The sequence below is a fragment of the Lissotriton helveticus genome, chromosome 11 (genome assembly GCF_964261635.1).
Source record: "Lissotriton helveticus chromosome 11, aLisHel1.1, whole genome shotgun sequence".
NCBI lineage: Eukaryota > Metazoa > Chordata > Amphibia > Caudata > Salamandridae > Lissotriton > Lissotriton helveticus.
The window spans coordinates 161,003,059-161,028,490 of record NC_136072.1 but is presented as its reverse complement, the minus strand read 5'-3'; the positions used below and the strand labels follow the sequence as shown (position 1 = coordinate 161,028,490).

Sequence of the window (25,432 nt, the reverse complement as noted above, 5' to 3'; positions counted from 1 at the left end):
CTGACATGAGACTGTGGACCATGGGGGGAGGGAGGGAGGTATGGGTCATGGGAGGGAGGGGGTTTGGATTTGTTGGGGTTGGGACGTTGGGGTGGGGGGGTGTTGGGCTTGGGTTGGGGTGAGTTGACAAGGGAGAGGGTGGGCATGGGGGAAGTTCCAGAGGGTCCTGGCATCCTATAAACTTGACTTATGGGGACCAGCCATATTCTACGTCAGCGTGGGTCAGGATGGACTGGCAGGCAGACCCGGAGCTGCCTTGGAGGACATTGCACTGCTTGATATGCGCCCGGCCCGTTATGGGTTGTTGGCGGCTTGCTGGGTATAATCACGAGTTGCTATATACTGTGCACCCTGACCCCTTTGTTGCGATTGTAGCCAGGTATGGAATGACATATATGACAAGAGCTCTTGATTGTTGATGTCTGTATTGTGTTCAACTTTCTCAATAAAAATATTTAATACTAATTTGAAAAGGAACAAAGTGAGGGGTTTCATTTTTCCATAGAAATTATATATATATATATTATGCTGTGAATAAGCTGTCAATGGATTCAAGAATAAATTAAGTTTTTTGTCGAACAGAAAATTTTCGAGTGGTTGGGGTGGCGGCTTTTCTTGTCTTCTTTGGAGACGTTGTTGGAATATTAAGCGGTGAGGTTCCATCGCAAAAAGCTTCGCACCTGTGAGTAGCGCCATTAAGGAAAAAAACGCTGAACCAACTTTTGTTGAATATATATATATATATATATATATATGTATATATATAACCATACACACCTATATAGGTAGATATACTTGTTGATAATTATATATAAGTATATATATTATATATAATTTTATATATATATATATAATATATATAATATATAATATCCATCTACCTATATATGTGTATGTATATATATATATATATATATTAATAATATCTATCTACCTATACATGTGTGTATGTATATATATATATATTAATAATATCTATCTACCTATCTATGTGTGCATTCATATATATATATTATATATAATTAAATATATATATTATATAATTATACAGCAGGCAATGCCATCCTGCACGCCAGTAGTGCCCACCCCACCCATCTTGTGCAAAGCATCCCCTACGGCGAGCTCTTGCACATAAAAAGAATTTGTAGTAACAACAAAACACTGAAAATAGCGCAAGGTGAATGTATTGCGAGATTGAAGGAGAAAGGCTATAGCAACCAATGCCTCAGCAAGGCCCTCAACCAATGAAATTTGGTGGAGAGGGACAAGCTCTTTGGGGCCCAAAATGATACAAGTATCAAAAAGGAAACCTCTAACACATTCAGATTCAGTTTAGATTTCAACAAGGAACACCTAGCGGTGAGAAAAATTATCCAACGGAATTGGCATTTTGTCAAACAAGCTCCAATTATCGGTATGACTGTCCCTAAAAACCCAATGATAACCTATAGAAGGGGGACGTCTATGAAAGATGCCCTCGTGGAGAATGACCCGAGTGGACCGCAACCCAAGGGCTCTTGGCTTGCGCAAAGGAAGGGGTTCTATAAGTGTAAGCTAAAATAGGTGGATTAATTCATGACCAGCCAGCACAAAGCCATAAAGTGTACAACAATGCTCGATGTGCCAATGCATTTAAGCCATAATACCGAAACATTTGTTTGGAACAGTAGGGTTTGAAGTTGATAGTGTATCCTCTAACTGGATTTTGAACATCCATGTACAATTGATGTAATGTATTGAGAATGAAAACACGAAAAAAACTATAACATTTCACTTTGAATGGCATGTATAAACTACTGGATGTAAGTGAGCACTGTCATTAGCACTTTAAAAGGTGTAGGATGTTCACAAACCAATGAGCACACTTGTTTGTTTGAAAAAGAAAAAAACTGAAAAAAAGAAAAAAGTAAAAAAAGTGAGATGCTATTTAATCGAATGCAATAGGTGGTATGGCGTCATGTGATCAAGTCCCAAGCTAGGGACGAAACGCGTCATGGCTGCCCCTTCTGTTTGTACAAAGTGATGAAATAGACTGAAGGTATTTCAAGAATACTGTGGTCCGTGCTCTTCATTGGTGTCCTGCGAAGGAAATACGAAGAAGAAGAATTGTACTTGATAATTATATATATATATATATACATATATATGTATATATTATATATAATATATTGTTGCTTATATATATATATATATATATATATATATATATATATATATATATATATATATATATATATACCGGAGGGGGCAGCTGATGTTCGGCGGACGCACTCCACTTGGGGGCATATCAACTTGCTGGCACAATACTCACTCCCGCAAACAGCAAAACTGCTAGGAATGATGCATTCTGGGTCTTGCAGGCAGCGCACTACAAGCAGCCTGCAGGAAGTGTTTGCGATTGGTACTCACCTGAGGGGCGGAATTACGTGTCCAGCAACAGGAGGGGGCAGGATATTTAAATCAAAACGGATGCCTCGATATACAGAACCCCCGATACGCTGTCGTAACAGGAGCAGGGAGGCCGATTCTATGCAATAGGAAATCGCAGATTTATTTGGGAGGTCAACCCCCTAATCAGTAAACCTGACACGAAAAGCCAACTGAAAGGGCCCGTGACTACAGCGATTTGCCATATAGCCATACTTGAAATACTCAAGTGAAAAAATTAACCCGATACCGGTGGCTCCTGTTAAACTAGCGTGAACCAGAAGTAAACTATATCAAGGCATATCAAGGTCTATCTAGAATATAGAAAGCAGGATATCGCCCTAGCTCCGTTGTGCCCAATCCAGGAAACAGGCTTACTTTACCTACTTCTGAGAAAATCATAACCCTCAGATAGTGAGAAACTGTCCTGATGAAGGTTTTAATTTGAATTTCAACCGAAACGACGCGTCGACACCTGTTCCTCATGAACATTTTAAACTATTACTGTATACTGTGTTTTTATTAAAAAAAATGTATTTCATGTATTTTGTATGCATCTGGTCAGTCTGGTCCATGGAATTATAAATGTAAAAACTACTGAATAAATACATATATTTCACAACTCTATAGAATAGTTTTTTCTCTCTGCTTGTTTTTACATGTTTAATTATATGTTGAATTACTGCAAAATTGATAAGATTGTGAGCTGTAATCATCCAGTTGTTATATCCACAATACGCCTTGAGGTACTCTGTAGGGAATTGGAGGCTTTGATCATTGTGAGATTGGTATTATCATAAAATATAGGTAACATATGGGCATTGGTGAATACCTGAGACCATTTCTGTGGCTCCCTCAGGGACTTCTGTGCTTTTTCTTGACCTTTTCCCCTGGTCCCAGACCTTAAACAGAAGGGGGCCTCCTTGATTTTTATTTACTTTTGTTCTAGGATATAGCCATACCATATACCAGTGGTTCCCAAACTTTTTTGCCCTGTGGCTCCCTTGACCTAATTGGCAGTTGGCCGTGGCTCCCACCATTTTTTTACCACGCCCCTTTAAGAGACCCCCCCACACCCACAGCCCCCCTCTGGATCCCACTTAAAACACTGGTTAAACCCCTCCATTTGTACGAAGAGACCTCTGGTGTCTGTGGTAACCCCAGCCCCCTCATGCTTTATAACGTGCTGCCACTATCACCATGTTGTAGAACAACATCGAATGTGTATATCATTTCTCATTTCTGACTTTTGTTTATTGAGTTAATTCACCTTCCAGGTTCTCTGTATTCCTGGCTTCATTTCGGGGAGCTGAGGCAATGTGCCCTTCCTCCTGCCCTTCAGATGCCACGGCAGGGGCGTAACGTTCAATAGTGCAGCCGGGGCAGGGGCACCAGGGCCAAGAGCTCTGAGGGACCCACTGCTCTGCGACCCCAAATGTAGGTGCTCTTAAACTGCCAACCCAAGGTATCAGGACCGTTTTCCGTGCTTGAGCAAGGGCCCACGTCAGCTTTCTACAAGATCAAAGACCACAGGCCCATCACCGCAGTGTGGCCTTTTAGAACTTAAATCTAATTCTCAGAAGAATCCATGAATAGTCCCTTGAGAGGCGACCTTTTACAATTCCAGTAACAGGCGTTTGTTTCTAAAATCCCCATCATGGGCGATTGACTGCCGGTTGCTGCCACCCTACCTCCCTCCCATCCTGGACAGACTCTGTACACAGCCCACTTCTGCAACCCATGTTTCTGACAAATATAAATATAACTCATGCAGCTTGGATCGCCTGGCCTGACCCCCGCACCATCAAATTCCTGCAGGCTGTAGCACTTCAGCGTGACCCCTGCAGGCTTCTAACTCCTGCAGCTCGGGCGCCCAGCCTGGCCCCTGGGCACTGTGGAGCAGGCAGCCGTCCCCCTGGCCACTCTGGAACCAGCAGACAGGCCCCTGCACCCATCTAAAGCCTAACCCCTGCAGCCTAAAGTAGTCACCCTTCTGCCTCTAAACCTCACAATGTACACTCAGATTGACCCCAAACTCGTAATCCAGCCATTCGCATACATTTCTTTCTGCTCTTGAAATTCAAGAACACAACGGCACCTCTCAGCCAAATAAATATCAACGCACTTTCTGCCTCACAGTACAGCTTTGTACAGCTATAAATCACAAGTGCCACCATGACCCACTGTTACTGTCACCCAGTCTTCTCTCTCTCCGAAATGAGAACCTTTCACACTGCACGCAGATTTGAGCAGCAATTGCCTGACCAACACAATGCTCGACCATAGCTGCCAAGGTTTCCGATTTCTATGTGTGACAGGTTCATAAATTCAGTTTAATTATGAGTGACATTTTAGTGACTATGAGTGACACTTTCTCTCTCACAATATCAAGCAATGAAGACTAGCGAAATAGGCATAGGACAGAGTAAATACCACTTAACACAAACAAGTATAGCGCATTGTGAACAAAACTGTAATATTTAAAAAGTGAACTCCACTCAAACACTAATAAGCTGCGCGCTAACCGGGGCGGACCTCTCTGGGTTAATGGTTTATTTCTTATGTCACAAATAGCAGTCTTATTTATGCAGTCAGTGGTACAGATCACACCATGACCCACAGACTATCAAAGTGGCTCTGCTGACCTTGATGATGCTGCTGGCATGGAACGTAATTTGAGACAGGGGCACCACACACAGTCAGTCACAGTGTGACCCAGTGACCCCACTGTCCAAAAACGAGCTGGTGGGCTATCACAACACATACCCACCAGCGCAACACCCATTGTACTCCAAGAGCTTGAGCCCCCTCCCCCCACCCGCCCCTCTCGTCTGTGTGTGTCAGCCCGGGCTGATACAGCTTCCCGAGGACACAAACAGCCGCCCGAGCACTTCACAGGTCTTTAAAAGACAGTTTGCATGTAAATGAGGCTTTCTTGTTGTTTCACCCCTTCTAAGACCCCCGCAGCTCCACTCAGCCTATTGCAAAAAGCTTCAGCCCTGCCGCCGAAATTTGGCTCTAGTTGAGCCTCTGATACCCACTCCCTCCCTGCCCATTACTGGCTAGCATGCAATTTCCCTCATCGTGCGCGCGGCGCCCCTGGCACCTCATTACGGCGCACCGGGGTGCCGCGGCGCACAGTTTGGGAACCGCTGCCATATACTCTTAAGTGCATTATGAACCTTGCGGTTAAATGCTAACTTTGGTTTGGCTTTATCAAAACATGTCGTGTAAGGTGTCATACGCTTTGGAATACTACCCCCTCGCCAGTTTTGGCGACGGGGGTAGCATTCCACCCTTCTAGAGGGAGAAGACATGTTGTTCCTACTAATCCTGGTTAAAGTTAACCAGAGCCTCAGCATCACAAAATGTATGCTGCTGCCACAGACACAAGTCTGACCTCCTGCTGCTGGGAGTCCTTCCAGCGAGGGAGGCTTGGACAATAGGTTTCCTGTCTTGGGAGGTGCTAGCACCACCCAGACAGGCCATAGTGTATTGGGGCAGGGAGGGCTGAATGAAATGAGACACTGCCTGGGGCACACAAGGTGTCCCATGCATAGTCCAGTTCAAACCGGTGCTGGGGCACTCCAGCCCCAGCTCTGGCGCGAAACTGGACAAAGGGAAAGGGGTGTAACCACCCCCTTCCTGGGTCCCACCCATAGCAGGGACCTAGCAGGTAATCCAGCCCCTAAATTTGGTATATAGGTAGGAGCTGAGTCCCAAGACTTTAAATTTATCCTGACTGAAACTTGAAATGAAACTCTGGACCTTCGACATTCTACTCGACATAGAAGACTGAAGAATCTCCCTTGTGGTCAAGGAGTGACCACCCTGCAAAAGCATGCACCATCAAGCGATCAATGGTTTGCTTCTCCCGCCGGAGCCCGAGCACAGAGCCTGACAAGACCTAGACTTCCAGACTTCCAACAGCGTCACAGCAGAGCCGAGACCCGTGGAGGCGACGATAGACATGGGACCGGCCATTTTGGAAAGGCAGCAAATTGCTTTCTGTGCAACTTCTGAGGCACCCTCAAAGTTGTGCATTGGGGATTGAGAAGCCCCAGCCCTGAGCACCAACTGCACGGAAGATCAGCCCTCCACACTCCACGAGTTCTGCGTGGGCCCGTCTGCATTTTCCTGCTTGACGCGTCTGTCCGGTCACTTGCCCATTGGCTAGTGGCCTCTGTGACGACGAAACCTTGAATCTACACCACTGGTCTGGTTGCTCCCGACTGGCCCTTGCTTCCCTGAAAAAGAGAAGACCCTCAGACCTTGCTGGTCTGACCAAGACGCCATCTTTGATTCCTGCATGGGTTGCCTTTGTCAAGGCTTGTTGACTCCAATCCGGAAGCCGACACCGCTGACAGCGAGAGCATTTGTGGGACAGTCAGTATCCAGCTCCTGATTGTCGTCGACACCTCCTGGTCCACGTGGCTGCAGAGTCAAGCTTCACAACATCACCTGAATAAATAATCATCTTCCAATCCGCCCTCTCATCACATACAAACGCTGCCAATCTCTAAGTGACCATTTTATTCATAGTCACTATGATGCAGCTCCCAAATAAAATCTAAATAAACATAGTGGGATTCTATCCATGTCGGCATTGCAAAGCTTGTAAACACAGTAATAAAGTCATTAACTACAAGGGGAGACCAGGGGACACTAGGCCTCTTAGAACTATCAAACAGCTTTTGAACTGTAACTCAGATTTTACAGTTTACTGCTTAGAATGCCCTTTCTCCAAATGGTATATAGGGAGCATTATTCACCCCATGAAATAACGCTTCCTTGAGCATATGCGCACGATAACTAACAAGGATACCACCTATCCAGTGCACGCCACTTTGAGAAATGTCATCAAAGCAATCGGGACCTCCTAAAGTTTTACTGTATAGATCAGGTACAGAGAGGGGAAAGGGGTGGTGATAGAGTTAAAAACCCCGGATGTTGGAATCGAAATACATCATCGATCTCCAAGCCAAGGCTCCCATTAGGCTCAACAACGACGAAAGGTTGTGGGTCCATTTGGAGTGAAGGGGGTACATATCTGTAAAGACCAGGTTTAATGAGATGCTCCATTCATTGGAGAAAGGACAAAACATAACATAGGTACCGTATCTTCTCCACACAGACGCATAGATGCCCATTCAGGGCTAAATAAATGATACAAGGGAGTGAACAATGTAAATATTTCTATATATGTATGAATATATCATTTGAAACAATTGTTTTTAGCAATTCTAATATGAAATGAATGCTTTGAAATCAATGGTCCTTGAAGTTGACCGCAAATGTTCAATTAAGATATTTTTACTCTCCCTGTATATTTGGTTTCACATTTTAAACACACTATAGCACTTTACACTTTTGAGTGGTATCACTGATTGTCAAAAACATACTCAAATATGGCCGCCATGAATTTTACCAAAAATGTTTTGTAAGTCCATCCTTAATATTCATGAAAAAGCATGTGACATACTGAGATTCGAAATACTGCTGTGTTTGCACAAAAAACTGACATTGAAGAAGCCGAAAGGCGAAACGCGTTTGTCAGTGCAGTGGGGTCTGCACAATAAAGCACTTTGCTTAAAACTACTCCTGTGAGTGCTTTCCATTGGGCATGGGAAAGGAATCCCTTGTTGTTGGATGTTGGATGCTTCTTCGTATTGTGAGCTATTCAGTGCGGAGAAAACTGTGTTGTCTGGACCTTCCCATTAAGCTCTGAAGTGTTTTATATTGGATCCAGGAGAAGGCATACTCTGAAGCTGTGTATCCGAGAGGGCAAGGGAAGGCACAAAACGAGGCAACTGAATGGTGAAAATAACTGATTTCTCTATTCTTCAAAGGAACACAGGCGGGGCTGACATGAAATGCAGGAATCTGCCTCTTCAATCAATCAATCAATCATGCCATTTGTATAGCGCACTACTCACCCGGGAGGGTCTCAAGGCGCTTGGGGGGAGGGGTATGCTACTGCTCGAACAGCCAGGTCTTGAGTTGTTTCCTGAAGGCGAGATGGTCCTGGGTCAGCCGAAGGTGGATGGGGAGGGAGTTCCAAGTCTTGGCAGCCAGGTAAGAGAAGGATCTTCCTCCGGCGGTGGCTCTTCGGATGCGTGGTACGGCTGCGAGGGCGAGGCTGGTGGACCGTAGCTGGCGGGTGGGCGTGTAGAAGGTCAGGCGGTCTTCAGAGTTATCTATGCTACCTGAGAGCATAAGTTCTCCTCCTTGGATCAAACTCAATGGATTCGCCAGTGAAGCGCAGGTTCTCTCTCATATACGCAACAATGCCTGCCCTGCCTCCGTGTTCCAGGGGTCCTGTCTCAAATAGACTACATTCCTCTGCAGTCTTATTGGGGGCCCATGTCCCCTACGGGCCCTAGATGGCCCGTCTGTTCACTAGGCCAGGCACAAGCTTTAGGACAGGGCAGGGCCTGCCCTGTTATACCCCTTTCTTAGTCAAGGAGAGAGCAAAGAGTGGCATCTGTGTCTTGGATTGCTGGTGCTCTCCATAGTGACAATAGAATGTAGTCACTGCAGTGGCACCCATGTCACTGGTGGGTTGGAATGTTTGTATTAAAAACTGTATAGACTGTTGCTGGGCTCAGCTGCTGGGATATGAATGGGATCTTCTTCATAAGGATTAAACCTACATTTTTATGCTCATATCTGCCTTGACTGGTCTTTTCAAGTAACTACAGATCAGGATCTCACAAAAAGGCTACCGGAAAGTTGTGCTTTACTTTTTCATTTCATATGGTGTGTTGTGGTATGGGGATACTTTGCAATGGAAGGAAAGGGTGCTGTGGTGAAGAAGCGATCAAGAAATGCAAGCAACCAAAATGTTTAATGCAAGATACTCGATTGCATAAAATTGTTATTTTTCCATCCCATTCCTTTTCTAAACCACTGCAGCTGGCATTTGAACGCACTTTCCATACCCGCCTGTACCTGTGGGTGTGACGTGGAGGAAAGAATCCCGCAACCACTGCAACCAGCACGGAGATCATAAAGGGGCTTATTTACAAGCCGCTTCCGCAGCCGGTGCGTCACTTTAAACGTGGGAGAGAGTGACGCACCGGCTGCGCAAAGGGCTTTTAAATAAGCCCCGACGTGTTTTCAGTTACTAACAGCAGAGACAGCTAGGTATCTGAAGTCAAACATCGTCTAAGAGTCACATAGGAAATGGTAGTGAGTACAAAGGTCTACTACATAAACTAGTGGTTAGAGTTATCTCTATATACATATACAAATAGTAGATTTTCGCAAGTACTGGGAGGCCCAAGGCCTGCGGTATCGATTCTGCTTTAAATTAGTGGGAGGGGTCACAGAAGAGTACAGAGCGCTATTCACATCACCATGTTGGTTTGAAATGCAAATGCTCCTGCATTCACGGATGGCACACCCCCGCCCCCCACTCATGTAATCCTAAATCCTTATGTATCGCAACCGGTTCTTATGTAAAGCGCTCTGACACCTTCGGGTAACGTTCGCGCCATAGAAAATCGCCTTAAATAAAAATAAATAAATAAATAAAAGTGTACAGAAATCCCAAGGGCTCGCAGGCAGCGCGCGCGAATACCGCAGCATGAAGGAAAAAAATATCAGGCGGTTTGGTTATTATTATTACTGAGAGCTCGCGATATTTCAAGCTTCCGCGGGTTAAGCAATGTTTCAGCGACACTGGCGCGGCAGAACACAAGCCTTAACTTGGCTTTTAATTCTTGTAGTCCGACTGCTGTTTCTTTTTTCCTGGAACCGCGCGCTTGTTTGAAACACTAGACACGTTCATAGCAAACTGGAATATGTTGCAGGAATGAAATGTACCTAGAAATCCACTCGATGTTCCTCTTAGTACATGTCGGCTTTAAAGTGAATTAATTGTTTTCTCTGAACCAAGAGATAAAAGAGCCGGGTGATCACAGTGGTGGGTTTGTCCCTAAAGTTTTTATATCATGGCCCGCCCCCTCTTTCTCTCTACTTTTGCACTCTATTTCCGATCTTTAAAAACTTTATCGGTGGGTACCGTGAAATTAACAAGAATATCTCTACTTATTTTTTACGTGATATAGATTTGAGGGTACTCTTTCCACATGTGCCACATAGTTCTTTCAATAGGCGCTGTCAGACAAAATAAATATGAATCCAAAAGCGAGGACATTCGCAGGTCCGACAGCAGGATGTAGTAGACAGCGTGGTCGGTTCCGCACTTCTCCGGTGAGATAACGGTTCTATTCATAGCAGCGCCCACTCAATGGTTTCTTTTTTGAGAAGTCAATAACATCAGGACGATCGAGTTGGGCGTAAGTGACAGCTAGTGTAGCGCCTAAATATAGATTGCCTTGTGCGCTATAAAAGTGCTGGCGAGAGTATTTCTGTTCGAACTAGCACTTTATGATGTTAGAAATCAGCACTGTGTGCTTACCACAGCCTCCTAGCATGACTTTCGGCTGTTGTGTTGGGGTAGATGTCCAGTCGGCCATTCTTTCTCGCTGTTCCTTTAAGTATGACGTGCAAATCTAATTGTACAATAATTAATGTCTACCTCTCGCCACTTGTGCAGCCAGTAGAAAGCAAAAGTGTTTCCCTCTTTAAACCTACCTCACCGTGTTCTTCTTGCCTTGGCGATGACACCACATTCGTCAAACACGTTGTCGTTTCAAAGTGCACACAGTTTCACAGACTGCCTCCCGCTGACCAGTGAGCACTTTTAATTTCCATGTCACCCAAAAAAACGAATTATTATTAACTTCAAGTGAGTATTCTTTACGTTTGCATAAAGTTAGAACGTTCAGTTAAACACCCTAAATTATGCGATGCGTTATTTAACAATCCAAACACGAACTGCAATTGGAAAAAGAGTTCACTATTTCACGGTAGCTATTCCTATATAAAAAGTTTATTTTTAGCGCACAGGGACACCAATACCTAATAAGCATTTTATTTTGTTTTGACGTTAATACATAACAATCCGGGAAGTTTGTCTTTATTCAGCAGGCGTTCATCTTACATTATTCACATTTACCTCAATGCTGAAATGGGGGATGCCGTTGGCTCGTCAGAAGACCAGTATATATGATTCGATTACCTACCGGTAATCTTTATTACTCCGAGACATAGTCTTTCTCGTCAAAGTCATGTTCCTGGGTGACTGTGAGTGACGAGGAAGACGGAAGAGGAAGGTAATCAACTTTACTTTTTTAAGTTTCTACTGAAGTGTGTGTTTTCCAAGTTGCTATTCATTCTTTCCTGACTTTCAGCCCATGGAGTGAGGACAATTTCACGGTAAAGGAAATAGGACTTTAGCGATACCGTGTGAAAAACAATTAATGCCACAATGTAGCATTGTCACTTCGGAACTCTACCAGGTACACTTTTGTTGTGCTGCTACAGTTGAATCCACTGTCCATTCAATTCAATGTTATTTTTTTCTCTTTTCACAGTTACTCAACAACTTTTTGTTCTCTAAATCTAATAACTGTGTATGTATTTAAAAGGTTACTGGTAACCCTGTTCTTCTTAAATGTACGGCGTGTGTTTCAATGCAGCATTGTAATTCAATCGCCTGCGCCAAAAAACATTAACCCCAAAAAGTATATTTACATAAACACTTTATAAAGGACCAACAGCTTTGTCATTGGTGTTTGGTCAATTAAAAAAAATGCATTGGATCTTATACTGTACTGGATTGTAATTTTCGGTATTGATCATGTTTGTTCAGCATCATGATAACTAATAACTAACATTTCAGTACAACGACTTTTGTCCAGTCTTTTCCGAATGATTGTGGTGCTCAGGTTCAAGAACAAAAATATAGGAAAACATGGAGATGCCTGCAAACCTAACGTTTATGGAAACAGTGGCTCGGGGCTTCATAAAAGGACACAAAATAACGTTTCACTTTCATTTGTTACATTTTGTGTGTACATTGTTACAAAATAATCATGCTGCCCGACAACACCAAAGATGCGGCCCGCCGGGCACATGACTAGTTTTCCAATCGTGGCTTCCTCCCTTGTACACTTTATGATTTTAAGTGGGAAATCTTTTATCCATGTGAATCCGTATTACAGATACTGTGATCCCCCCTGAGCACTTTCGTTTACACATGGCTTGCTATTCAGCAACTGCGGGAAGTCGGAAAGCCGCTTGATGCTAAAAACTTCGCGCCTCAAACACAACATACTACTGTTCATTTAAATCCATAAATCCACGACTGTGCAAACTTTGGCTGTAGTACAGGCTGCAACTTTTTATCCTCGTGCATGGGAATGGGCAACGTCCCAAAGGCAAAGACATGTTCCATTTCCAAAACGTCTGTTCCATTCCCAATAACTAGTAAAAAATCGCATTTTAGGTCCCGGCGAAAGCCCCCTCCGTTCACTACTTTGAGACTACTTGGAATTAACAGTATTTCTAAAAATGCCCCTGTACTCAGTATAGTTTTGTTACTATTAGGATGTTGCCTGATAATATCTCTACACATCTATACATAACAATAACATGTTCTACTTTGGCAATGCCTTGTCATTATCAGAATCTGTATTGATGTTTTACATTGACTATAACCTCAATAAAGCATTCTAAACTCAATAATTAACGGTATTGGGGGTGCTTGAGCACCGCGCTCCTTCTGTTGGGGGCTGCTGCGTTTTGTTGTTTTAAGTGAGATTTTCCAGTTGGTAAACGTGGCCTGGGCCTCCTTATATGCCCTACCAGGTGCCCGGGAAGGCAGCCGCCACCTGGGCCCCCTGACGCAGCCAGGCCCTGCTGCGTTGACCCTGGCCGGCAGGTACTCTCTGCCGCGCATGCGCACGGCCCTCCTTCTCGCGGGCAGAGAAGATGGCGGAAGTCGAGACGGGCTGACTGGGCTGCAGCCGCGAGACAGCGCCGGGTACCAGACGGCGGTTGGCGGAGGGGGTGTGGCCTGCAATAGTGTCTGCGCCACGGCGCTGGGAAGCTGAGGAGGCGGCTGCGGGGAAGAGGACACACGGCCAGCGGCGTTCATGCCAGGTAAAAGAGCCGCCGCTGGCTGGCCCAGCTGTGCGGGTGGGTGGCCGGGTCAGGGGGAGGGGGTACCCGGGGATGTCAGGGCTGGGGCCGAGGGGCTCTGGGAACCTCGCAGCCGCTCAGCACCTGGGGATGGAGAGCTGCCAGCGGCTGAAACTTTACAGGGTGGATCTGACAGCTCGAGCAATCAGCTGTGATCGACGTTTTTAAAGGGATTGGGCTCGTTTCCCAAGATTGCTTTACTGAATAATTTCAGTCCGACGAGATGACCAGCATTTTTGTGCTTAGGTTGGTGAACATCGCATTAAAGTAATTAGGAAGTGTCCATCAAATGGCGAAAGAAGCATGCACGCTCTCTTATCCAAATTAGGGATATGCTATTAATTCCATGTTGCATTGCATGGGGTACTGTGAATTATGAGTGGAAGTAGTAAAGAGGCCAATATTGGGTTTTAACCCTCCGTTGAAAATGTGACGGACCAAAGAGGTGTGTAAGGGGCTGATCCTAAAAAAATACACACAAGTGCCCCATTTTAAATCTGAAACAGAGGTGATATTCTCCGATGATAGACACATTTGGGGAATGGGTTGTTCTCAAAGAGGAGCAATTGGAAAAGTCGCGCTTAGGAAGGTTACAGGTCACCTATTTTCTTTGTCAAATGTAAATAATATTTCCCACTATATTTGCCGTTGACTTTAAGATCTCGTTCTTACTGTTGCGTGTTATTGATGGCAGCAGGGGCGGCTGGTGACATTTGAAAGTGGTGGGGCGAAAACTAATTTGCATATTGCAGCGAGCGTAGCGAGCGAGCGCAGCGAGCGAGCCCGAACCACCTTGCATCCATCCATCCACCCACCCACCCACCCACCCATCCATCCACCCACCCACCCACCCATCCATCCACCAATTCTGCATTCATCCTGCATCCATCATTCATTCATGCATCCACCCATCCATCCACCCTGCATCTATCCATCCATCCATCATTCATTCATGCATCCATCCACCCATCCATCCACCCATCCATCATCCATCCTGCATCCATTCCTGCATCCATTCATGTGTCCACCCATCCATCCACCCATCCTGCATCCATCATTCATTCATGCACCCATCCATCCATCCATCCACCCTGCATCCATCATTCATTCATCCACCCATCCATCCACCCACCCATCCATCATTCATTCATGCATCCATCCACCCACCCACCCATCCATCCACCCATCCATCATCCATTCCTGCATCCATTCCTGCATCCATTCATGCATCCACCCATCCATCCATCCATCCATCCTGCATCCATCATTTATTAAAGCACCCATCCATCCACCCTGCATCCATCCTGCATCCATCATTCATTCATCCACCCATCCTGCATCCATCATTCATTCATGCATCCACCCATCCATTCATCCACCCATCATTCATCCTGCATCCATCATTCATTCATGCACCCATCCATCCACCCATCCATCCTGCATCCATCATTCATTCATCCACCCATCCATCCACCCATCCAGCATCCATCATTCATTCATTCATGCATCCATCCATCCATCCACCCATCCATCATCCATCCTGCATCCATTCCTGCATCCACCCATCCATCCATCATTCATGCACGCATCCATCCACCCTGCATCCATCCTGCATCCATCATTCATCCACCCATCCTGCATCCATCATTCATTCATGCATCCACCCATCCATTCATCCACCCATCATTCATCCATCATCCATCCATCCATCCACCCATCCTGCATCCATCATTCATTCATGCACCCATCCATCCACCCTGCATCCATCCTGCATCCATCATTCATTCATCTACCCATCCACCCATCCTGCATCCATCCTGCATCCATCATTCATTCATGCATCCACCCATCCATTCACCCATCATTCATCCTGCATCCATTCATGCATCCACCCATCCTGCATCCATCATTCATGTATTTTTATGACCATATAACTTAGCACACAGCTTGTCGGTGTTTAATACCAGTCTCGAACCTTGTACTCCAGCACCAATGATACATGATTAATATTAATTGTTTTTAAAAACATGTATTTATTCAACACCAATTTCACACCTTAGTCGGAACATCATTTTTATTTGTTTTTTAAAATATCTATTTATTTAACACCAAAGTAAGTCATGTATACATTTTTATGGTTCGATAAGAGGCTCGAACCTGGTTTCCCAGCACCAAAGTCGGCCGTGCTATCAGTCAGGGGATATGTAAACGGGCTATGTAGTGACCAGCCAATCCTGCGCCAGGATTGGCTGGGGGGGCACCATGACTCCTCGCCCAGTCGCCCTGTGTAACCCCGGGGGCTGCGGCCCGCCCCCTGGTCCCCTCTCTAAGGGGGAATTCACAAGAAAACGATCTGCGCATGCGCGGGCATGTTTGTGCCCAAAAATACACTTGCGCAGCTGCAGCAGCCCGATCCTTCCCCCCCCCCCCTGCGCACTCCGGGAAGGTCGGGTGTCTCCCGGTTTCCCGGCCGGCAGATAGCGCGATTTTTTAAAATAATTGTGTTTGGCTTCTAGTGACGACGTGGTGGGTCCATGGGGCTTAGTGGGGCTTCGCCCCTACGCCCCAATGGACGCACCGTGCCTGGATGGCAGACCTTTTTTTGGGTTTGTAGAAATATAAGAACAGAAATATAAGAACAGATTTAGAATGACAGAGGAAGACACTTGATATTCTCCATTACTGTGGTTAAGCAAGGTCCACGCTTGGTGGTTGAGATTTAAGACCAGCAAATAGAATTAACAAGGAAAAAAAAAGAAGGAAACATGCAAAAAGGAGTGGGAAGGTAGGAAGGAGGACAAACTAATGAACGAAAGCAGTGAGGCATTATAGCCACTTGGCACAAGTACAACTACAGCCACATACTGCTATCACAATTTGGAATATATTAAATGCTCGCATTCACAAACATAGAGCTTTGTAATTTCCAGGGTATCGTTCCTTATTCAAGGTCCTTCCTCAGCTGCTGATTTCAGGTACATCGCATTGTGCTTTCTGTTGCGTCCTCCCCAGCCTGATAGCATGCACATGAATTACACCACATATGGAGCTCGGTATACACTTCTTTATTTCACTCAATCAGGAGTTTGTTAAAGCGCGACTACTCACCCGTAAGGGTCTCAAGGCGCTAGGGGTGGGGGGGGGGGGTGCAGGTTCCATTCCATCAAGGAGGGGGTCTGTCGAAGAGCCAGGTTTTGAGGTTTCTTGCGAAGATGGGGAGCGATGTTGTCTGTCTGAGGTGGAGCGGAAGGGCGTTCCATGCTTTGGCCGCGAGGAAGGAGAAGGAGCGGCCTCCCGATCTGGTCTTTCTGGTGCGGGGGACCACGGCGTAGGAGAGCTGGGCTGATCGTAGGGTCCTTTGGGGTGCGTTGAATTTGAGCCGGCTGTTCAGGTATGCTGGTCCGGTGCCGTGGAGAGCCTTGTGTGCGTGGGTGAGCTTCTTAAAGGTGATTCTCGCCTCGACGGGGAGCCAGTGGAGTGTGCGCAGGTGCTGGGAGATGTGGCAGTGTTTTGGCATGTTAAGGACCAGTCTTGCGGCGGCGTTCGGGATGTTCTGTAGCTTGCGGATGATGTTTTTGTTTATTCCGGCGTAGAGTGCGTTGCCGTAGTCGAGTCTGCTGGTGACCAGGGCGTGAGTGACTGTCTTTCGGTGTTCGAGGGGGATCCATTTGAAGGTCTTACGAAGGAGGCGGAGGGTGTGGAAGCAGGAAGATGAGACAGAGTTGATCTGGCGGTCCATTTTGAGCTCGGAGTCCAGGATGATTCCCAGGTTGCGTGCGTGGTCTGTGGGGGTTGGCGGGTTTCTGAAGGCAGTGGGCCACCAGGTGTCGCTCCAGGCGTCGGGGTTTGGGCCCATGATGAGTACTTCTGTTTTGTTGGTGTTTAGTTGTAGGCAGCTGTTTTTCATCCATTTGGCGACGGCTTCCATGCCTTCTCGAAAGTTGCGTCTGGCGGTGTTGGGCTCGTTGGATAGGGAGAGGATGAGCTGGGTGTCGTCTGCGTATGACAAGATGTTGAGTCCGTAGGTTCTGACGATGGGGGCAAGTGGAGCCATGTAGACGTTGAAGAGCGTCGGGCTGAGGGAGGAGCCCTGGGGGACTCCGCAGGTGGTAGGTGTGGGGTCTCAGAGGAAAGGGGGGAGTCTGACCCGTTGCGTCCTGCCGGAGAGGAAGGAGCAGATCCAGTCGAGGGCCTTGTCCTGGATTCCTGCGTCGTATAGTCTGCGTATTAGGGTGCGGTGGGAGACTGTGTCGAACGCCGCTGATAGGTCTAGGAGGATGAGGGCTACTGTTTCTCCTTTGTCCAGTAGGGTGCGGATGTCATCTGTTGCGGCGAGGAGGGCGGTTTCCGTACTGTGGTTTTTTCTGAAGCCGGATTGGGAGGAGTCGAGGATGTTGTGTTCTTCAATGAATGTGGCGAGTTGGCTGTTGATGGCTTTCTCGATGACTTTCGCTGGGAAAGGGAGCAGGGAGATGGGTCTGTAGTTTTTGAGGTCGGTGGGGTCCGCTGAGGGTTTCTTTAGGAGGGGGTTGACCTCGGCGTGTTTCCAGTCGTCCGGGAACGAGGCGGTCGCCAGGGAGCAGTTTATGGTGTGGCGGAGCATGGGTGCGATGGTGTCGGCGGCTCTGTTGAAGATGTGGTGGGGGCAGGGGTCCGTGGGGGCCCCTGAGTGGATTGACTTCATTGTCTTCAGTGTGTCTTCGATGGTGAGGGCTGTCCAGTCATCAATCGCTGGTTTCCGGCTGTCGGGGGTGGTTGGTGAGGGTTCAGTGTGTTGGTTGTCTTCGTCGAAGTTGTCGTAGATGCTCTTGATTTTGTGGTGGAAAAAGGTGCTGAGTTTATCGCAGAGGTCTTGTGAGGGAGGGATGTCGGTAGACTCGCTGGTGGGTTGGGCGAACTCCTTGATGATGCTGAAGAGTTCCTTGCTGTTGTGTGCGTGGGTGGAGATTCTGTCTTCAATCGCTTTTTTCCTCGTTTCTCTGATGAGTTGATGGTGGGCGTTGGTGGCGGCTCTGAAGTTGTTGTGGGCTTCTGTGGATTTGGTGTTTCTCCAGGCCTTTTCGAGGCGGCGGCATGTGCGCTTGGACTCTCGAAGTTCGGTGGTAAACCATCTGGCTTTCTTGGCACGGGTATTGTTGTTTTTCTTGAGGGGGGCTATGGTGTTGGTGCTGTCCGAGATCCATCTATGCAGGGTTCGGGCTGCGGTGTTGTGGTCGTCGTTTTCCGCGATGGTTGGGGTGGAGTTGTTGAGTGAGGAGGTGAGCTGGTTGTCGGTGATTTTGGTCCAGTTTCTTTATGGAAGCAGGTGCTGGTGTCTGTGGATGGTGGGTGTTCTGAAGGTGAAGTGGACGCAACGATGGTCGGTCCATGGGAGTTTGGTGGTGTGGCTGAAGGTGATGGAGTTTTCTGTAGTGAAGAGGGGGTCAAGGGTGTGTCCTGCTGAGTGCGTGGGCTCGGTCACGATCTGGCAGAGTCCAATGTTGTGGAGCTTGTCCAGGAGGCATGTGGTGTTGGGGTCCAGTTGATTGTCGAGGTGGAAGTTGAGGTCTCCCAGCAGGGTGTAGTTGGTGGATGCGATGGCCTGCGGGGAGGTAATGTCCGTGATGGAGTTGGCGAAGGGTCCGCGGGGTCCAGGGGGTTGATAGATGAGGGTTCCTCGGAGGGCGGCGGTGGGGCTGGCCAGTATCTTTTTTTTTTTTTTTTTTTTAAGACGTTTATTAGTAGTCAAGAGAGCAGTACATATAGCAAAGCCTACAACCCCGTGGGCCGGCTGCATCATTACGGTGTTACGAGAGAATAAAGGAGCATGGAGGAGGATGTTCACTTCCTTCGATCGTATCGTCAGTGTGTGAGCTTTTAAGTACAACTGCCATGCCACATGTGCTCAATATTCAGTTATGCTGTCAAATGACGTCTTGTTATATCTTTTTTTATAAGTAAACATATTAACTCTGCAAACAAAATAAATCTCATCGTTGTGTCCCAATCTTTGGCTGCTCCATCGCGCATCTCTCCGGTATCTACAACATTGAAACCCATGGGTTGTAACATCAGACCATGGAGGTGTTGCAATGGGATAGGGGTTAGTAGTGCACGTGTTCAGTCTGTCATCGCCGTGATGTACAACAGCCACGTAGAGCGGTAGGGCCCCACGGGCTGTCAGCGAAGTGTGTGATGTGCCAGACGGGTAAATGTTATAGCCATGTTGCATATAGGGGAGACTCCACCTGCGTCCAGTCCCGTGGCTGGACAGGGAGCCAGGTGAGTCTTCCGGATGTGGCGTGTGAGGAAGACAGGGCTATATCTGGGAGACAAGAGTCCGAAACGATGAACATAGGTGTGGGTGTGGGAGGGGGAGCGGTAGGGGAGAGTGTGCTTGTGGGTGCGATGTTACGAGAGAGGGTCTTGGAGGATATGTCAATATGTCATGGAGTAGTGGTCCCCCGCGTGGGCGGTCGTCCAGGTCCACAGCCAGCTCGTCGGCTGCGTGGTGCAGCCGCTACCCGGGGCGTCTGGGGGGGGGGACAACCCGCGTCCTTGTCTTCGCCACGGATACCCCAACAGTGCTATCCCAATTGTGGCGGTCTCTGAGCGAGCCCTCTGGCCGTGCCCTCCCCCTGGAGGGAACCCAGGATGTCGTCCCAGAGCTGCGCTATTGGGAACTGCCGTAAGCCCGCTATCTCCTCCCGGTGCAGTGCCGTGCTTTCTGCTCTAGCCCAGTTGGTAAAGGACGCAAACCAGTATTTGGGGATTGGCGGGTCTCTTTGTTGCCAGTGTTTGGTGAGCAGCCGCTTGGCCGTGATAAGGCCTAGGTCCCAGAACCTAGCTTGTGTCTTATTGAGTTTGGTTCTTTTGTATAGCCCGAGAATGCAAGCCTCCCTTGTGTGTGGCAGCCCCGGGCCTGTGCTATGTGTCAGGAGAGATGTCACCTCCCCCCAGTATGCGGCTAGGGAGGGGCAGTGCCAGAGCATGTGTAGGATGTCCGCGCCTAGCAGGTCGCATCTGGGACAGGTGGCAGTGTTGACCATGAAGTACCTGTTGATTCTGTCCGGTGATAAATATGCCTGGTGCAGTATGTAGAACTGAATCGTCCGGAAGCCGGAGTTGCGTGGGATATTCACGGGGCCAGCCAGTACCTGGGTCCACTCCTTATCAGTCCAATCCCTCCCTCGGTGGGCCGCCCATTTATCCCGAATCGGTTGTGTAGACCTTTGCGTGTGCATCAGGAGGGCCCGCGCCAGCCAGTGAATGATGTGAGAGCCGGTGCCCATGACGTGTAGGTATTGCATTAGGTGGTGTATCGGCGGCTCTACATGAACATCTCCCCAGGACTCCGGGTATGTCCGTAGTATAGACGCGTGAAGCAGGAATTGCCCCGCTGGCAGGCCCGTGCCCTCCGACAGTTCCGCAAATGGGAGTATGGCACCATCCGCGTAGAGGTCGCCCATGGTCTCCACCCCAACCTCAGTCCAGCTCTCCAGGATGCGTGGCGTCACCATTCCACCCCTCCGGGGGGTGCCCAGCAGGGGGAGCGCAGGGGCATATGGTCTGACTCCCTGGGTCAATTTTAGGCTACGGATGAAGCATTTACGGGCCACAGCCACGTGCAGGGGTAGAGGGCGGGGTCCCTTGGTCAGGGGGTGAAACAAGGCACACACCTGCGTGTGGGTGCATTGGTAGGCAGCAGGGGCCGTGTCGTCCAGGTGCGAGCCGCTAAGCCAGTAAGTCACCCATTGCAACTGCGCGGCTAGGTAGTATAGCTCCATGTTAGGAACTGCCAGCCCTCCTTCAGCAGTCGGGGAGTACAGTTTCGCCAGGGCTACGCGGGGGCGCCCGGTGTTCCAGATCAGGCTACGGATCATTGATTCCAGGTCGCGGAAGATCTTTGTGGGGACATACAGTGGGAGGTTTGCGAAGTGATATAGCAGCCTAGGCAAAGCTATCATTTTGGATAGTGCAATCCTGCTGGGCACGTTCAGTGGCAGAGTCTTCCAGAAGGCCATCTGGGCTCGCAACGAGGAGATAGCGCGCACCAGGTTGCCCTCTAGTATTGTTTGCGTGTCCCTGTAGATGTACATCCCGAGGTACTTAAAGGTGGTAGGATACCATGTGAGTCGAGCACCTCCGAGGTGCACATCGCACTCCCGCAGGTCCTGGCTGAACGAATACACTCCGGACTTTGCCCAGTTGACCTTAAGGCCCGATACTTCTTCGAATGTCCGGAAAATATCGACAGTTCGTCCGGTACCGTGGTAAGGTCCCGTACATACAGCAAGAGGTCGTCCGCATAGAGCGAAACGATATGTACCCCGTCAGCCAGCGGGATCCCCCATCCTGCTCCCCTGTCCCGCAGTAGCGCCGCCAGGGGCTCAATGGCCAGAGAGAAGAGTAGGGGTGACAGGGGGCAGCCCTGTCGGGTGCCTCTACGCACCCGCACCTCCTCCGAGAGCAGCCCACCCGTCCGCACACGCACACTGGGCCGTTGGTAAAGTAATCCGACCATATCCGTGTAGGCATCACCCACGCCAAATCTGGCCAGCACCGCCCCCAGATAGGGCCACTCTACGGAGTCAAAGGCCTTCTCAAGGTCCAAGACTAGGCACCTCGACCTCGGCCAATGCAACGCGGCGGCCTCCTGAACTCGGAAGAGTCGGCGTATGTTACGGGAGGTGCTCCTTGCCGGCATAAAGCCATTCTGATCATCGTGGACTAGACTGGAGACCTCTAAGGTTAAGCGTCGGGCCAGTAAGGAGGTGAAAATTTTATAGTCAGTGTTCAACATGGCTAGCGGTCTGTAGGACCCCAAGCACGTTTCTTCCCTGCCGGGTTTCAAAAGTGAGACCAGGTTAGCTTCATTAAGCGTGCCCGGGAGCGCTGAGTCCTCGATTGCGGCGTTATAAACCTTGAGCAGCTCCGGAATCAGAATGTCTGAACATGCCTTGAAAAATTCGGCAGGTAAGCCATCCGGGCCAGGGGATTTGCCATTGGAGAGGGCGAAGATGGCCTCGCGCATTTCCTCCTGAATGAACGGTGCCCCTAGGCCCCCCTGCTGTGCGTCCGTGAGGGAGGGCAGTTGTATATTTGCGAGGTAATCGGTTATGTACGCCGATGAGACCATCAGCTGTGACTTGTATAGGGCCTGGTAGTGACGCACAAAGGCTTGGTGTATCTTACTCTGTGTGTACACCACCTCTCCCTCAGCCGTGCGGATGGCGGACACCGGCTCCGTGCGGTTCTCTTGCCTGACTAGCCAGGCCAGCAGCCTCCCAGGCTTGTCACTGTGTTGGTGTACGCGCGCCGAGTGAGCCGCATAATTAATGTGTCTTAGTCGTTCCAGTAATGTCGTGTGTTCCGCTCGGGCCACGTTTAATTGGTCGCCCGTTCCTGCCACCGCTTCCTGCTCCAGACGGAGCAGGTCCGCCTCTACCCTGCGCAGGTCGGCTTCTAGTGTTTTCTGCATGTTCCCCTGCGTGCCCAGACAGTGTCCCCGTACCACCACCTTGAAAGCGTCCCATTCGACCTGTGGGGAGGACGCCGTACCGGAGTTGTCTACGAAGTATTGTGCTACGCAAGCTTGTAGGGAGTTCCGAAAGGGGGCGTCCAGTAGTAGGGCAGGTTGGAAACGCCATGTGGGGATGGGCGGATGTGGGCGCTCCCAAGCCAGCTGCAGCGTGTGTGGATTATGGTCCGAGTGCGTTCGGCCAAGGTATTGAGAGTCTGTGATGTGTGGCAGCAGTTCTGATGTTACCATGTACCTGTCGAGTCGAACATGCAGCGCGTGCGCCCCTGAATAATAAGAGTATGTTTTGGTATTAGGGTTGTGAGCGCGCCATGCATCCTTTAAATCCCACTGTGCCGCCCACTGCGTGAGTGCCCTCGTGGCTCCTAGAGATGCTGCATCCGGCCTGGGTGGGGCCGAGCGGTCTAGAATGGGATCCAGCACTGTATTGTAATCCCCCCCCAGTATCCAGGGGACACCATGCCAGGGTGCTAGCCTCCCCGAAATGCTCGCTAAAAAGCCTCCCTGGTCCGGGTTTGGAAAGTAAACGGACGCCAGAACTACTGGCTGCCCATCCAAGCGGCCTTTCACCAACACGTACCTCCCGTCCGGGTCTGTGAGGACATCTGTCATTTGGAAGGGAGTGCCCGGTTTCACCCACAGTAGCGTCCCACGGGCAAACGAGGAATATCCCGTGGCATACAGTTGCCCCCTCCATCTGCGGCGCAGTGCGGCCACCTCCGCCCCGTTCAAGTGCGTTTCCTGTAGGAGCGCAATGTGCACCCATTGCCTTTTCAAGTAGGAATATATTTGATAACGACGCGCTGGTGTGTGCATGCCTCTAATGTTCCAGGTGCATATTGTTATCGCAGCAATTCTAGCAGTGTGAACTCCCCCCCGACCATAGCCACGAGCAGCAGCCCAACGGAGGTCCATTGCATCCCCTTTCCCAGCTCCCCCACAATCACCCCCCCCAGCACACTCCGCAACGTTTAGGAAGACATTAAGGAGGCGAAAAACAAAGAACAACAATAACCAACTGTGGGTAAACCCCACTAAAATACCAAAAGGGCAGTGGCCAAACGGGCCACCGTCCATACTCTCGATCGAGAGGGACAACCTTTCAAGTCCAGGGGGTATCGCGCGCTAAGCACAGTTCTGGCAGTCCAGGTGATCAGTCAAGGAGGGAGGTCTAGATCCCTCCCTGAGCCATATGAGATAGGTAACAGGCAGCCGATGGCAGTGTTCCGGAATGTGGCGCCATTCGTCCCTCGGGGGGCCCCGCACCAGCCCGCCATGGCAGGGGAAGGGTATAAGGAGGTGCAGTGTGTTTCTCGGGACCCAGGCAAGAAGGACACCCCATTGACCGTGGCCTACAGTCAGGGGCGGTATAGGAGGGGCACGGGCCAAAAGACAACCCCGCCACTACCACACCCTGCTTCCATCCGCACCGTTGGGGCAGTACTCACTGTTCTGGGTGTCCACTGTCCAGTTGGCAGGCAGGGGGGGGGAGAAGGTTTCCCCTGCAGCATCGGGCACCAGCCGCGCCTCAGCGTCCAGTCGGCTCCTGCCGCCATCCCCCCCGCCTCGGCGGGTGCCTCACAGATGACTTGCACAGAGTCAATGAAACAGATCTGCAGTTTGCGGAGTGATGTCCGGTAGGTCCACCGATATCTGAGAGTTCGGAATCCCATAAATAGCTTCATCATCATCGCTAGGAGCTGTCCGTTGGCCGTCCCCCAAGGCTGTTTCCTGGGACGGCGAAGTACTCAACTGGGAGACTCTCCGGAGTGCATCTTGTTGTTCCTGAAGCATTTGGTCCATCGGGGGAGAATGCCGTGCCGCCGGCTCCGGGCGTTGGGTTTGCTGTACTCTGTTTCTGCGGCCGCGCCGCGACCCGCGTGGCATCGCCCTGTGTCTTTCTAGGCGCCGTGTCCGTGCCCTCGTCCAGCCACTCACTGACCTCCTCGGGGGTGCTAAAGAAGTGGGTCTTGTCACCTGCCACCACCCTCAGTTTTGCAGGGAAGAGCAAGGAATATTTAAGGCCTGCGGTGCGGAGCCGACGTTTCACCTCCATGAAGTTGTGTCTCTGACGTTGCACTTGAACAGTATAGTCCGGGAAGAACATTATTGTTGCATTGTCAATTCGAATTTCGCCGAGGCGTCTAGCTTCTCGCAGCACCGTGTCTCGGTCCCTATAATTTAGTATCCTGAAGAGCAGCGGCCGTGGATTAGTGCCGGTGGTGTGAGGCCTCGTCGGCACTCGGTGTGCCCGCTCCACTACAAAGTAGGGCGATAGCCTGCCTTCGGGTAACAGGCTCCTGAGCCAGTCTTCAACATGCTGGGCAGGATGGTTCCCTTCCCATTTTTCCGGGACCCCCACGAGCCTGACGTTGTTGCGTCTCGCCCTCCCTTCCGCATCCTCGGCCCGATCCTCCAGGAATTCCACCCTGT

General features: G+C 49.3%; 1 protein-coding gene across 2 annotated transcripts in view; it reads left to right on the top strand.

Annotated features, from left to right (window-relative positions):
- The first annotated feature begins 13,248 nt into the window (after window positions 1-13,248).
- The window catches only part of PHC3 (polyhomeotic homolog 3), a 627,291-nt gene continuing 615,107 nt past the window's right edge, over window positions 13,249-25,432 (top strand). For both annotated transcript variants that reach the window (XM_078666127.1, XM_078666126.1), the window contains exon 1: window positions 13,249-13,440. The gene's annotated coding sequence lies outside the window, so the exon portion shown is untranslated. The remainder of the gene's footprint in view (window positions 13,441-25,432) is intronic.